The 15,820-nt window shown below is 42.2% G+C and overlaps 1 protein-coding gene and 1 pseudogene across 34 annotated transcripts in view; one reads left to right on the top strand and one right to left on the bottom strand.

Annotated features, from left to right (window-relative positions):
- The window catches only part of PCBP3 (poly(rC) binding protein 3), a 352,993-nt gene that overhangs the window by 124,875 nt on the left and 212,298 nt on the right, over positions 1–15,820 (top strand). The window lies entirely within an intron of this gene.
- On the bottom strand, positions 10,960–11,702 carry LOC141489161 (large ribosomal subunit protein uL16-like; annotated as a pseudogene).

Here is a 15,820-nt window from a genome sequence, read left to right as displayed (position 1 = left end):
TAGTTACTCTCCTGTTCTTTGGGACACATCAATCCTCACCTCCTAGAGCTGGTATCTGTGAAGTAGGTATTGTCAGGATGCCAGCCTTGCTTAGTCTCCTCACCTAGCTTTACATACTGAGCTTGCTTTTGTTGATCCATTCCCTGAGTCTGCCCCCTGCCTTGGATGCTCCTCTGGCCCCAAGGGTGGAGGTCGATGGGAACAGGAAGCCTGTTTCTGTCACTCTGACCACCATTCCTCTGGTTCAGTAGCACTGAGCTGCAGTTGTTAAAATGCCCTCAATTATACCCTGCCCACTCTCTTTGGAGGAAGCATCCAACACTCATCCAGCTAAAATGAACCCTTCAGTCTGTCTCCTTCCTGTCTTTTGCCCTTTGAGATCCAGAAAAACAGGGTCTGTTTCTAAGAGGGACTTCATACTCCCCTCTGACCTCAGCGGTTATTCAGGGATCTAACCTTTCATTGGCATGGATCCTCCCTGTTGGGGACCAACCACAACCACTCAGTTGCTGCCTTTGAGAGCCCATGCCTACAAAATGTGCCCTATGGGTCCAACCTGGGAAAGGGCCCCTGCAGACTTAGCTGGGTTAGATCTTGGGGAAGACACCATCACTCTACCTTAACTTTCAGGTTTTCTGCCTCAGTGGGCTGAGCCAGGGTTTGTGCTTGTTTGGAACAAACCTAGGCATTCAACTCAAATCAAATAGAGTAAAACTCATACTATTCCAAGCATGTATGTGGTAGGTACAAACAAACAAACATCAAAATGAAGCAGTTCCTGCCCTGCAAGAGCTTATACATTATGGAGCAGACTGAAATAGACCCCAAATCATGCAAGGAACATTGCCAAGGAGAGATGCTAAGAGCTGGCCAAAGCCGGGGCAGAATTCCCATAGGAAGCTAACCTTGGAGAATGATGAAGATTCTGAGAAAGGGAGAGGAGGTAGGACCTGGAGGAAGGGCTTGCAGGAATGTCTAAATGTGGGAAATCTCAGAGTGAACTTGGGGAATGACCAACAGGGTGACTATGTGCCAAGATCAAATTCTGGGGTGTCTATGGTCCTCCACTTCACAGTGGTGCAACTGAGGAGGCCTTCAATGCCTGAGGCTGTTTCTCATGCAGCTATATGACTACTATGCTCCTTTCTGAGCCCTTGGAGCAGCTAAGCCATGAGAAACTGTTGTAGAGCAGAGGACCTCATGGGAATGGGCCTGCCACCTGTCATATATGACAGAGGGTTGAGATCCTTATGTAGTAAGGAGGTGTGGAGGAGTTCATTTGGCTGGGGTAGAATTGGAGAGGAGGAAGCTTTCTTTAGGCATGTCCTCAGGAAAACTGGTCAATTTTTCATTTGTAGTTTTGGGAAATGAGTATTTTTCTGATCCTATAAGGAAGCAGGTGGGTTTGGTATTCAGTGACTCTGTAAGCCAGGGTCAGTCTGACACATTCAATGGCTCCCCAGATGGACACTATAATTCTATGCTATTTCCTTTAAAATGTCAATTAGAAAGGAGCTTACTGTGCCATTCAAGTGTGATGGAAGTGATGTTGATCCCATTACCCTCTGCTTACCTGAATCATCCATCATATTGGAGCCCATCCAGTGTTCTTGGTCATAGGGAGCTATTAGAAAACATGACTGGAAGGCTGAAATGAGCATGGTGAGCTCACTCTGGTATTTGGGGCAAATAGTAAATTCTGCCTGGTCCAAGTAAAACACAACAAAATTTGAAGTTATAGAACACTTGGAGAATTACTTGGTTTCCATAGTAACTGTCAAGTGGGTAAGTATATGGTAGATTCCTTGTGGTGGCATGGGGTAATTACAGCCATCAGGGTAATTGCAGGGTAAGTTTTCCACAAATACAAAGCATCCCCATGATAGGACCTGTCTCCTCAAACAGTGTGGGATTAGCATTTCGTTTGTGACCCGTTCAGAGAATCTAACAATCCCTCAGAAGTTGCATTATACTTCCTGGCCCATGACCAAGACATGTCTATGCTGTCTAATTCAAAGAGCACAGTGTGAGGCTTTTACCCAGTCATTGAATTATGAATCCTATTGACCTCTCTCTGCCTCAATCTGTGTCCCCAAGCACCAAGAAGGTAGATACATGCAGTATCCTTTTCAAGTTCAAGCAGCAAGATAACCCTTGCCAAGAGCCACCAACCCCATGTTCTGGCAATGACAGAGGGTAGGGTCTGGACCAGCAGTCTACTTATTGTCCACAGCTGGGAGCTGGGGTTCTCATAGATTTTATATTTCTCAACCTTAATGCACTATATACTATAATGCACATTTAAGCAAGGTTTTGTATTGCCTTTCATCCTTGCAGCACAGTTATTTCTGAGAAAGAATGCCTTCTCCGTGCCCCACTTCCAGATTGAAACCTAAATGTCCAATGTAGTGAGAATACAGAATTCTACCCCAGTATTCTCCTACTTTGTTTCCACAAAGGAGGTATCTTCCACTATTCTTTTTGATAGCACTGGTCACTCAACATGATGTACATTTTTTGGATATCACATTGAAATTGCTTCTCGGGGCAGCTAGGTGGCGAGTGCATAAAGCACCAGCACTGGAGTCAGGAGTACCTGAGTTCAAATCCTGTCTCAGATACTTAATAATTACCTAGCTGTGTGGCCTTGGGCAAGCCACTTAACCCCATTTGCCTTACAAAAAAAAAACTTTAAAAAAAAAAGAAATTGCTTCTCATTTGATCTACACAAGCCTTTGAGAGGAAGGGACTAAGGTTTTCGTTCTTCTACCCATTCTACTACCCTTTGAAAACAGTGAGAGAAAGGGATCATAAGACAGCAGCTCTGGAACTGGATGGGTCTTCAGGGACTATCTAGTCTACCTCTTCCATCTTAGGGAATGAGGAAACTGGGATCCAGAGAAGTTTGCAGGATCTTAGCTCTAGAGCTGGAAGGAAACTGAGTTCCAGACAGATAGAAATGACTTGTCAAGGTCACTTATTCAATTAGCCTCTATTGATAGGTACGATAGTGTATCAGAGATGCTAAAAATGCAATAGACATCAGAGACAAAATGAAATAAACAAAAAAGAAACCACCACTGTCTCAGCCCTCGGGAGTGTGAATCTTAGTAGGGTAGACAAAATGATAACTCTATATAGATAAGATATGCCCAGTCTTAGTGGAAAGTCAACTCAGAGGGAGGCACTAATGGGGTGTGGGGGGGTACTTTTCTTGTGGTTTTTTTTTTAGCTTTTTTTAGTTTTTCAAGGCAGTGGGGTTAAGTGGCTTCCCCAAGGCCACACAGCTAGGTAATTATTAAGTGTCTGAGGCCAGATTTGAACTCGGGTACTCCTGACTCCAGGGCCGGTGCTCTATCCACTGTACCACCTAGCTGCTACCCCGGGGGTGGGGTACTTTTCACAGAAGGTGGAGTTTGAGCTGAATCTTGAAGGAAGTAAAGGAAAAGCAGAAGCAGTGATAAGAAGACAGAATCTCAGAAAAGGAGGGTCAACCAGTGAAAAGACTCAGGTAAGGAGCTTCCAGGATGCTCCTAGCACTGAATCACAGGGCCTTGTGGGGGTGAGCAAGATGGAAGAAGATTGAGAATAAACTTTCTCAATAAACTTTCTCTTTTTAAACTAAAAGCCAAATGCCATTTAATTTTGCTGGTAATTGGCAGCATTGGCAGTTTATTGAGTGGGGTGAAGGGTGTTACCATTAGATCTGGACTTAGGAAATTCACTCTGGAAGCTGGGGTAAGGAGAGACTTGAGGGAGACCAGCCATAAGAATATTGCAGTAATCAGAGTTAAAGTAATGGGGGCCTTAATCAGACTGGGGTCCTGATACCCGATATATCATGGAGGAACAGCATGGAACAGTATCCAATTGGATACGTGGGCTGAGTGCTAATGAGGAATCCAGGATGATACCCAAGGTACAAGATTTAAGTGACTGGGAAGATAAGTGGGAATTTGGGAAAGAAAGACTTGGGGAAAGAGATAATTGAGTTCAATTCTGGACATGGTAGGCTTGAAATTTCAGCAGAACATTCATTTCAAATATATAATAATAAGCTGTTGATACAAGACTGGAGACCAGGGGAGAAGTTAGGATGGATATTTAACTTAAGAAATTATCTATCTACATGGAGATTCTAATAGAACCCCTGGGAGCTAATGAAATCAGACAGCATAAGACAGAAGAGAAGAGCTAAGATGGAGACTTGGAGGATGCCCACAGTTAGTGGACATGCCCTGGATAAAAATTCATTGAGGGAGACAGAGTAGGAGTGTCAATGACAGGTAGGAGGAAAACTAGGGGAAAACATTGGAATCAGAGAGGATCTAGGAAGAGGGATTATCTACAGAGGAAGAGGCTGCAAAGAGGTTAAGGATGAACAATAATCAAAACAGTCATTAGACCTGGCAATTAAGAGATCATTGCCAACTTTGGAAAAAGTGGTTTCCACTGAGTGATGGCAGAACCTTTAGAATTGAGTGAAAGGAGGAGAGGCAACTGGTCTGGATGGCTTTCTTGAGGAGTTTAGTCACAGGGTGGGCAGAGGAGAACTATAAGATGGTAGCTAGTAGTGATGACCCCGATTGGGTGAAGATGTTTTAAGAATGGGAGACAGATGAGGATGTTTGTAGACAGCATAGAAGGATTCAGTAAATAGGGAGAGATGGAAGATTGGTGAGAGTGAGGATGTTAATGGCAACAATCTGTTAGAAGAGATAGGATGAGTGGGATCAAGGGCACATGTGGAGGCAAGGAGAAGGCCTCCTTAAGATGACAGAGATGGCAAGTTGGGGAAGTATCTAGTGATATGAGAAGACAAAGAGAATTGTCAGTGAAAAATAAGGCAACCAATTTATTCTTTTTAAAAATTTTGAGTTCCAAATTCTTCCTTCCGCCCCATGCTTCTCATTGAAAAGGCAAACAATTTGATATAGATTATACATGGCAGTAATGCCAAACATATGTCTATATTAGTCATTTTGTGCAAGAAAACACAGCCCAAAAAAAGCACAAGAAAAATAAAGTGCTAATGATTAAAAGGCTAAAGGTCAGCAGACTCTTGGGAGCTTTAAGGAGGTGAGCTCTGGAATAGTCTCATAGAGCATTCAAAGCCCTTCATAACTTGCTCCCTTTCTATGTCTTTTCATCTCCTCCCCTTCTATATAACCTTCAATCCTGTTTTTTCCTCATCTTCATGCTTTGGGCATTTTCTCTGACTGTCCCCCACACCTGGAATACTCTCCTTCCTAATCTGCCTTCTGGCTTCTCTTGTCCTTCCAACCCATCTTCTGCAAGACTTTTCTGATGCCTTCCCTCTTCTGATTATCTTGCATTTGTCCTGTATAAAGTTGATTTCTGCAAAGTTGATTGGATGTCATTTCCTGCATTAGACTATGTTTTCTTTAGGAGCAGGGTCTAAGGTTTTGTTTGATCTCTGTATCCCCAGCATTTAGCACAGTGGTTGCACATGAACCTTGCTTCATAAATGCACATTGACTGGGGAGTGGGCTAGTGATGAGCAGAAGAGCCAGAATGTAAATTCAGGGTCTGTAACTTCAAATCCACTACTCTTTCCATGGTAGCCCTTCAAAGAAGGTCTAATTTGCATATGGTTAAGGAGAGACATTTCTATAAGAGCAATGTATGACTGTACAACTTGTCTTGTCCTTTGTTTAATCTTTAAGAAAACAAAAAACTAATCTTTAAATGTCACTGTCCCTTATTTCATTGTCACTGTCCCAATTTAAACTAAAATGGTTCAAACTCCACTCTTGTTGGCATGTCTTCACAATTAGCTAGGTACCCTCTGTGCTTTCCACTCTTTTACAGGGAGACTCTTAGGCTTGAGGTAAGCACAGTATTCTCGACCATGAAAGCTGTCATTGGAAGTTTTCAGGCAGACTAGCTACTCCTTTAACAGAGGATACCATAAAGGAAACCTTTTGTCAGGTTCATGTTGGAATTGAAAGTGACATTCAGATTAAAAAAAAGAGAAAGGACTGATATGTACAAAAATACTTATAAGAGCTTCTTTTGTGATGGCAATGAATTGGAAATTGAGGGAGTTCCCATCCATTGGGGAATGTCCGAACAAGTTGTAGCATGTTATTGTGATGGAATTCCAGTGTTCTATAAGAAATGATGCACAGGATGATTTCAGGAAAACCTGGAAAAATTTACATGAACCGATATAAAATGAAACAAGCCGAAGCAGGAGAACATTGTATATGGTAATGGCAACACTATAGGATGATCAATTGTGAATGATCCAAGACAACATCAAAGGACTTATGATGAAAAATGCTATCCACCTCCAACAAAGAGCTGAGTCTAATTGCAGATTTCAGCATACTTTTTAAACTTTATTTTTCTTGTGCTTTCTTTTGGTCTGTATTTTCTTTCACAACATGACTAATATAGACATATGTTTGGCATGACTGCACATGTATAATCTATATCAAATTGTTTGCCTTTTCAATGAGAAGCGTGGGGCGGAAGAGAGAATTTGGAACTCAAAATTTTAAAAAGGGATGTTAAAGAATATAATTGAAAAAAGTCAAATATTTTTTACAAAAGAAGATGATTCAAAAAATGAAGCTAAAATGGTGCCAAGATTCAAACAAATTAATACTAAAGAATTCTTTGCTAGAGTCTGGATTTTCCAGTGTTCCAGTGACATTCTAGGATCAGTTTTCAAGATAACTCAGGGAGAAGAAGCCTAAAATGATGGAAGAGGCAGGGAAATTATTAACATAAAGACGTGACTAAGAAGACATGATTAATATCTATTGATCCTTATGCTTATTTCTTCATTGCTCTAAATGAGAGTGTCCTAAGTCATTTTGAGGGTATTCATGAGTAAAATGCAGTTCAGGAATATGAAATCAAGTTTTATGGATGGACCGGATCTGGTCCCACTTTTAGAATAATACAGTTGTGTGAAAGGGGAAGAAAATCCAATTTGCTGCCCTGCTAGTTGAGCATAAAGATACACAAGTTGACTTGCACCCAAAGGCCCCAGTTCCTCCCCTGGTTTTTTTTTTTTTAACAATTTTTGCTTTTACAGCCTAGATTACTCCCTGTTGGAGGTAACCACAGGTCCCTCAGTAATGCAGGGATCCATCAATGAGATCCATCACCCCTCAAAAGGGATACATCACAAGTCACTCAGAAACAATAGCAAATGAGGAAAACATCTGTCACTTACTTTATAATATGTAGTTTTATGGACACCCCACTGAGTCAGTCCGTGAGTGAAAATACCCAGAAGAGATAGACTATATATACAATGAACTAAAGACATGAATGGACATGAAAAAGAGAAAACTTAGTCATATTTGAGAGAACACTGGATTAATATCAAAGATCCCCAGGTATTCCCTTTCACCAGAGTCTACCTTTCAAATTCCAATATTATCTTATTAATATCATAGAATAGAGCTACAAGTCATAGAGCTCCATAATCTCAGAAGAATCAAGACGTCAGGTGACCTACAGAACAATGAAGAAATTCATGATGGGTCCAAGTAGGCTGCATAAAGGGCATAAAAGATAGCAACACAGGAAGAACACTGGATTTCAGATAAGAGGAAACTGGTTTTATCCTATTTTTGCAGTTGACTACCAGTATGACTTAGTTTCTCCTTGGTTTCATTTGTAAAAGGAAGCTATTGGTTAGGATGACCTCTAAAGTCTTTTCAAACTCACCAGCTATATTCCTATGATATGAGCACAGAAAAGACTGGTCACACAGCAAGTAAGATAGGGGCATCAGTTGGGTAGCCTGGGGTGTGCATAGTGCCCCCCGAATGAGGTCTACAGGAGGCTGGACAGTTCCTCTGGATGGATGAATGATGAGAGATCTGGACAGGCATTGCATGGGATCAATGAGTTGGAGGGTAGGCAGGAGGTAAAGATCTTCCCAAGAAAGGGAGGATCTATCTTAACACCAGCTTGGGTCCATTAAAAACATTGGTATGTTTCCAAAGCTGGCTGGCTTCCATTTAGCTGAATTTGGTGCTGTTCCTTTTGTACTCTGATCTATCACTTCCTGGGATTGACCAGTTTGTGGTTCTCCTCCATGGATGGCATTCATGTTTTCTGTTCTGAGCTCTAGGTGTCTTGGTTGTCTCTTTGAAATGAGTTATAGCCTGTGTGTGCTATTTACATTGCATCTTTCTGTATCTGCTAATGATGGCATTCACCTTTATTGTCTTTGTTACCTGCACAACAAGGTTAAATCATAAAGTGCAGAAGGTGAAAAACCAGTCTGGAGTTGGAAGCGTACCAGAATCAGAGACAGACTTTTCATTTTAAAAACTGCAAATTCTTCACCAGAAGAGCAAAGCCTGTGCTTGATGGAATGGCCATTTCCCCAAATGCCAAAAGATTTCAAACTCTTGATCAAAGTCTTGTCAAGTGCTAGAGTGAGAGGATCTGGATTCAAATCTTGCCTCTGATAATCATTATCTTTGTGACTGGAGCAAATAACCTCTCCCTGAACCTCAGTTTCCTCATCTGGAAAATGGGAATTGGACAAGTTGGCTTCTGGGGTCTTTCCAACTCTAGTACTATTGCTCTCAGAGGCCTTCCAATTTCAGTGTGGAAAATGGGAATTGAGCAAGTTGGCTTCTGGGGCCCTTCTAACTCCAAATCTATTGCTCTTATGGGCCTTACAATTTCAATGAGTGTGATCTTTTTCCTTTGACCAGGTTGTCACCCATGCTTAGGAGTCTTCTCTCCCAACCTTCATGTCTCTTCAAGGCTTGTCTCCCCCCACAAAGTCTTTCCTCAGTTCTTGCTTCTTCTCCTGCCCTTGAAATTGGTATTGTTCAGTTGTTTCTGACTCTCCCCATGGTCCACAGCCACAGGCTCTTCTGTCTTCCATTATCTCTTCAAGTCTGTCCAAGTTCATATTCATGGCTTCCATGAAACTCTCCATCCATCTCATTCTCTTCTGTCCCCTTCTTGTTTTGCCTTCAAATTTTCCCAACATCAGGATCTTTTCCAGTGAGTCCCATCTTCTCATTATATGACCAAAATATTTACTTTGCAGTTGCTGTACATGTGTATTGTATTAGTTATTTGTAGTAATATTGTGTCCCCCAAAGAGAATGATGGCTCCTTGAGGGTAGCCCCATTTCCCTCTGGTCTTTGTGGCTCCAGTACCTAGGACAGGGCCTGGTAGTTAATAAATGCCTGTCAAATTGTTGATTTGAATAGGGCAACAATTACTGCTTCTTTAAGGTCTGACAAGGTATGAAAGCAATGAGAGGAGATGTGCTTCCTCAGCTGCATTTCCCTCCCCTCCCACTCTCCTCCCATCCCTATGACTAGCAATCAAAAGACTGCCCTGATAGTTACAATCCCCCTATAATTAAAGCATCGGCCAGCTCAAAGCAGGGTGAATGGGGTGGCGCTAGGCTCTGCTCTGGGAGACAACCACACTCACCTAGGGGGCAGGACAGAATCCTGTCATCACAAATCTGATTTCCAGAAGGTTTAAGGCTTTTGACTGATGGATACTGGCTCAGTCATCCTAAGACTGGTTCATCTTAGACTTTGGACTTGCTAGTGTGCTCATCTGAGCAATGTCTTCATGAAGCCCTCAATGTAAGACTACTGATCCAAGAGAGAAGCCTGGAACAGGTCATGTACATAGACCTCTGAGGTCATTTCTGGGGTCTTGTTAGTCTGTTATTATTAAGGACTCTCCTTTTTCCATTTTGGGCTACCCTTAATATTGCAGAAGTACAGAATTTGAGAATGAGAAGGAAACAGTGACCATCTACTCTAGCCAATCCTGATAAGATATCATCCACTCTTACAAACTTGACAATCAACTTCCCCCACAGCCTGCAAGGGGTAGAGTTAGAGATCAGCCACATTGAACTTTGGAGATCCTCATTAATTTGGAGAAGATGAACAGAAAAACAGTGGTCTGAGCAATTGTCCTAACAACAAGAAAACTCAACTTAAGCCTTGGTGGGAATTGAGTTTTTCAAGACCCTGCTTGGAAGAAACTGCCATAAAGTTCCTTCCAGATGTACAGAGTAAATAATACTCCATATAATGTGTGGCATGGCAACAGCTGCCATTTTGGAACTATAATCATCAGCACTGTTATCATTAATGCCAAACTTGAGTTCAGAATAGGACTGAGGGATGATGGAACTGAAATCCTTATTACCCTTAACAAATAGTTTTCCATCCTTGTAGCAGCATGGTCTAGGTCAGAATGCAGGGGTGGATTGACTTGAAGCCAGGAAAATCTTGAAATTGGTTCTCACCTCAAGTATTAGCTATGAAATCCTGGGCAAATCACTGAATCTTTCCAAACCTCCGTCTTTTCATCTGAAAAATGGGACTATTGAGAACCCCCACTCCCAAAGACTGTGTCTAACAGGGGAGGATTCTTGACTATCCCAGTGGATTGAGGCTAGAAGGCAGTAGGAAAAGCTGGGGTCACTTCTCACCATCTGTGGAGTAATTCATAAAATCAAAAGTTAATAGATATGGAAGGAATCTCTAAGGCCCTTTTAGTTCAAACCCCGGAACTTTATGTAAGGTCAAGTTCGCATTCTCCTGGTGGGAAACAAGCCACTTGTACACAGATGGTACAGTCAAGGCTGGAAAGAAAGGGAAGAACTAACAACTGGGAAATTCAGGAAAAACCACTTGAAGGAAGTGTGCCTCAGTTGGAAGGCAGGATTCTAGGAGTTAAAGGTGAGGAGGAAGTGTGCTCTAGGCATGAGGCAAAGCAATAGGAAATGGAACATTCTGCATAGGAAGAAACCATTAAGTAGGCTTTTTGTCTGGAATGGACAAACAGAGGAAAGTTATGTATAATCAGCCTGAAAAGAGAAACTGCATCCAGACTGGAAGAACTGTCAAAGCCAAACACTGGAGTCTGGATCTTAGCAAGAAGGAGCCACTATTTTCAAATGAATGTTGAAATTCTTTTTTTTTTTATTTATGCAGTATTTAGTTTATTTTATGCCTTATAAGGCTGAATTCACAGGCCACTCCATTTACTTATGGAGTGCCCGCCACTTGTCCAAGGGGCCAAGGCTGGGGATATACTTAACCCCACAGGCATCAGGAATGAGGTGCTTCTGAGCTATCATATCCTCAAACTCATCAGCATTGAACTTGGTGAAACCCCACTTCTTGGAGATGTGAATCTTCTGGCGGCCAGGGAACTTGAACTTGGCTCTACGCAAAGCTTCAATCACATGCTCTTTGTTCTGGACCTTGGTTCGAATCGACATGATGACTTGGCCAATGTGAACCCGGGCTACAGTGCCCTGGGGCTTCCCGAAAATCCCTCACATGCCAGTCTGGAGCCTATCAGCTCCAGCACAGGACAGCATCTTATTGATGCGGATGACATGGAAAGGATGCAGGCGCACGTGGATGTAAAAACCATCCTTGCCACAACTCTTCACCATGTATTTGTTGGCACAGATGCGTGCTGCTTCCAAGGCTTCTGAAGACAGTTGTTCATACTCATCTGATACCATGTGGCCACACAATGGGAACTCATCCACTTTTGCTTTCTTCCTACCAAGATCGAAGATTCTTATCTTGGCATCAGGAACTCCTCTGCAGAACTGGGACTTGGGGTACAGCTTGTTTTTACAATACCTATAACAGCGGGCGGGATGGTGGCCCATGGCACTAGCCCCGACAGGGACTTGATCTCGCCGCAGCGAAAGGACTGAAATTCTTTTTAAGACTCATCATGACAGATGAACAGGACATTATTGGGAGGTATGATAACTTCCCCTCCACACACAAACCAGACCTGCCCTTTTTTCCTTTTTCTTTTTGTGAGGCTATCAGGATTAAGTATCTGAGTTGGATTGGAACTGAAGTCTACTCCAAGGCCAGTGCTCTATCCACTGGGTAACCTGATTCATGGATACTTTACACTTACTAACTGAGAGGCCTTGAGCAAGTCACTTAACTCTATTTGCCTCACACCCAGGACCTTCTCCAGTTATCCTGATCCCTATCTGGCCACTGGACCCAGACAGCTCCATAGGAGAGAGTGATTTAGTACAACACCCCTCATTCAAATTCAGTTCACTTTGCTTGGCATGCCATCATTTCCTTGATGTTATGGTCCTCTTTGAGAACTATGAACAAACATCAGCATCATCACACCAAGTTGGAGCCCCTCCTACTTGGGGTGGGCCTCAGGAAGAGAGAAAAATTGACTCTTTGCTTTCCCTTTCTCATAATTTTATTTTTGAAAAAACAAAAACCCAAACCCAAACTAACTGGTATACAACAGCAGTATCCAAACATGGCTAGCTGAGGAGGCTTGGTAAGAAGGAGGCCTGGGGTCCCTCCCTTCAGTAAGGCTTCACGGTAAAGCCCAGAGACCCTGCAGTGGAAGCTGGGAGGAGAGCTCTGGAAGCAGATGTGCCTTATTCCTCAGAGACAGGTTTACAACATCATTCTTTCTGACCATGATGCCCAGAACCAGACCCAGAGCTGTAACCAAGGTAAAGCAGTCAGACTCTGGCCTAGGGCACTGAAACTTAAAGGAGTAAACTTGCACCATGGATACTTAACTCCTTCTTTAATAACTAACCCCTCCTGGTGCCAAATTGAAGTCTTCAAAATGATTTATTATATTATTTTCAAATCAGGAATCACAGATTTAGTTGGAAAACAAAAGTTTTTTTAATACTATTGTCCTAAATGTCAAAATTCCTACTCATGGCTCTGGTAATGCAATTTAGGTTAAACTCACCTTGGTGGATTTTGTTTCAGCTTTAAAGATGTAGGGGGAAAAGTCATTTCCTTGATTGCATTTCTGTCAACAAAGAGATACATGGACAGTGGAAGACACTGTCCTTCCACTTTTGAGCTTGTATTAGCTATGCCTAATTCCTTGCCTGACACCCTAGATCATATACAAGGAACCTTGAAGCTATCAAAGCTAATACCTTCATTACACAAATGTATAAATTGAGGCATTTAACAGTGAAAGGACTTCCACAGGGTCACTTAGATAATTCAGGGTAAAATAGGGAATTGAGGATTGTAGGTTTTTGAGTGAAGAAAGCTTAGGAGTGATCTAGTCCATGGGGAAACTGAGGCACAGAGCATTTAAGTAACTTCTCAGTCACAAAGGCAGCAAAAGGGAGAAATCCAGATCCCCTGACTCCAAGTCCCATACTCCTTCCATTCTATGTGCTGCCTCCCTGGAGTAGCCTCTTAATAAATGTTCACTGACTGATTAGTTGAGGGGAAAGGAGCAACAGGCATCTTGAAGACCCAAGAGTTGGGCAAACGTCTGAGACCAGGTTCTTTCTCTGCTTTTCTCTTCCTCTGGCTGTGGTTGTTCTGTGGGCTGGGGTCTTCCACAAGAAATGTCCAAGTTGTGCTGGGGTTGAAACATCAATAGTCCCTCCCCTCAAGGAGCTACATTTATTTGGGGAAGTCCATTTGTAAGAAACCAGGGATGTGCCACATACATAGAGAATGGCTAGAAGGTCATCAGGGAGGGAAGGCATAGAAATAAAACATGAGCATTTGGGGATGATGGGCACCAGCTTTCAAAGGTGTGTGTTTGGCAGGTTAGAAGGGACTTTGGAGGATCTAGATGGCTATCTATGTGATTGCTGAATTGGCTGTAGGCAGCCAGATACCCAGCAGACACCTAGACTTCAGGATGAACTTGTTGGTCATGGGATTGGGTTCAAGAGGAAAATATGGGCTTTTAAGACACTTGATGAAGGGTTTCTTGTATTACTTCAATGGCCATGGTTACATTGAAGCCTGGAATGAAAGAATTCTCTAATAATATATTTCATAGAAGATAATCCTTTATGCCTCTTATCTCCTGGTCCCTTCCCTTCCTTTCCTTGTAGAAAAGTCCATCTTTCCTCCTTCCTAGCCCTGTCTTCTGCTATGACTGGGATACTGAGCTGCCCTTTACCTGACAAGATGGCTCTGTGCTAGATTGATGTAACCATGTGGGACACTCTTCCTGCCCTTTTGATGTTGTTTATAATTAAATTATAAATCCCAGGATAGGAGCTGGGTTGGATATTTCTTTCATGCACCATCTTGCAAATCCAGGGAATTTTTTTTAACTTTGTGAGGAAAGGTTTAGACATGAGACATCCAATGGTATTAACTGTAATGCTAAATCCCTCTGGATGGGATTGAAATATAACTCTGTCTTGCCATGGGTATTTTAATCCTATTTTCTAGCTCTTGAATGTCTGTCTGACTTTATGGAAAGAAAATGCTATCTAACTTGTTTCAGGAACAGCCCATATGGTTGCTTTTTCTTTCTATATGTGATGAAGTGGGAGGGACAAGATGTTGCTTTGCTTTCCCTTCCAGTCAATACTCTGCTTGATGACTTTGGGATAGTCCTTTCATACCTGTGTTACTCTGACTTACCACCTATGAAATGGAGTTGAGAATACTTGCAACTTACTGACCTCCCTGGATAAGTGCGGGGATAATCATGAAGGTTAGGATTACCTTTCCCTTGAGCCTCCACTGGCCTGGCAGCCATGTTTTACTCAAGTCTTCAGATTGGACTAATTGGATTTAACATAAATTTAGAGCAGGAAGGGGGTATTTCATATTTGAGGAAACTGAGATGGGTGAAAAGAAGTCTAGCATAAGTTGAAGCACTTGAATGGCATGAAGAATATCTTTCCCTTCTATCACTCCAGTTTCATGCGCTTCCACCTCAGGGCCCTCCTTGGAATGGAGTTCCCAGCCCTTCTATGTCTTCTTATCCTCCACCATTGTTACCCACACCCTTGGATGCATCATCTAGGGAAGAACCATGAAATGGAATGGCTTCTTTCCTCTAGATTCTTCAAAATTCTGTAGATCTTGGCTCCTCCTTGAGGCTCTCCATCTTGTTTAACAATATCACAGGCTTTTTACTTGGGTCTATACCCCAAAGAGATTATGAAAAAGGGTAAAAACATCACTTGTATAAAAATATTCATAGCAGCCCTGTTTAAGTTGGCAAAGAATTGGAAATTAAGTGAATGTCCTTCAATTGGGGAATGGCTTAGCAAACTGTGTATCATGGAACACTATTGTTCTATTAGAAACCAGGAGAGATGGGAATTCAGGGAAGCCTGGAGGGATTTGCATGAACTGATGTTGAGTGAGATGAGCAGAACCAGAAAAACATTGTCCACCCTAATAGCAACATGGGGGTGATGATCAACCTTGATGGACTCACTCATTCCATCAGTGCAACAATCGGGGACAATTTGGGGCTGTCTGCAAAGGAGAATACCATCTGGATCCAGAGAAAGAACTGTGGAGTTTGAACAAAGACCAAGGACTATTACCTTTAATTTAGGAAAAAAAACTGTTATCTTATTCTATAATTTTGCTATCTCTTATACTTTATTTTTAAGGTTCTTATTTCTCTCTCATCACATTCAATGAGATCAATGTATACCAAGGAAAAAATGTAAAGTCTAACATACTGCCTTCTGGGGGGGGGGAGGGAAGCAAAAATAGGGGAAAAATTGTAAAACTCAAAATAAATAAAGTCTTTCTTTAAGAAAACAACATTACAGGCTCTCAGTTCTCACAGAAAAGTCATTGTTGGTAATAGCCTACCCACTTCTTAGACCCTCTCTGTGATTTTCAGTTCACCTGTAGATACTCTTCCTTTTGAGCCACTGTGCCCCACCATTTGCAGCTTGGGATCGTTGAAAACATGAAGCAGTCTACCAAGTCCTGTCTAGTCCATTTTCACTATTCTATTCAATCTGGGGTCCAGTTTGTCTTTGAACATCAGGACCTGTCCAGG

This window comes from Macrotis lagotis, chromosome 5, assembly GCF_037893015.1.
Source record: "Macrotis lagotis isolate mMagLag1 chromosome 5, bilby.v1.9.chrom.fasta, whole genome shotgun sequence".
Classification (NCBI taxonomy): domain Eukaryota; kingdom Metazoa; phylum Chordata; class Mammalia; order Peramelemorphia; family Peramelidae; genus Macrotis; species Macrotis lagotis.
This window is presented reverse-complemented; position numbering and strand designations above follow the sequence as displayed.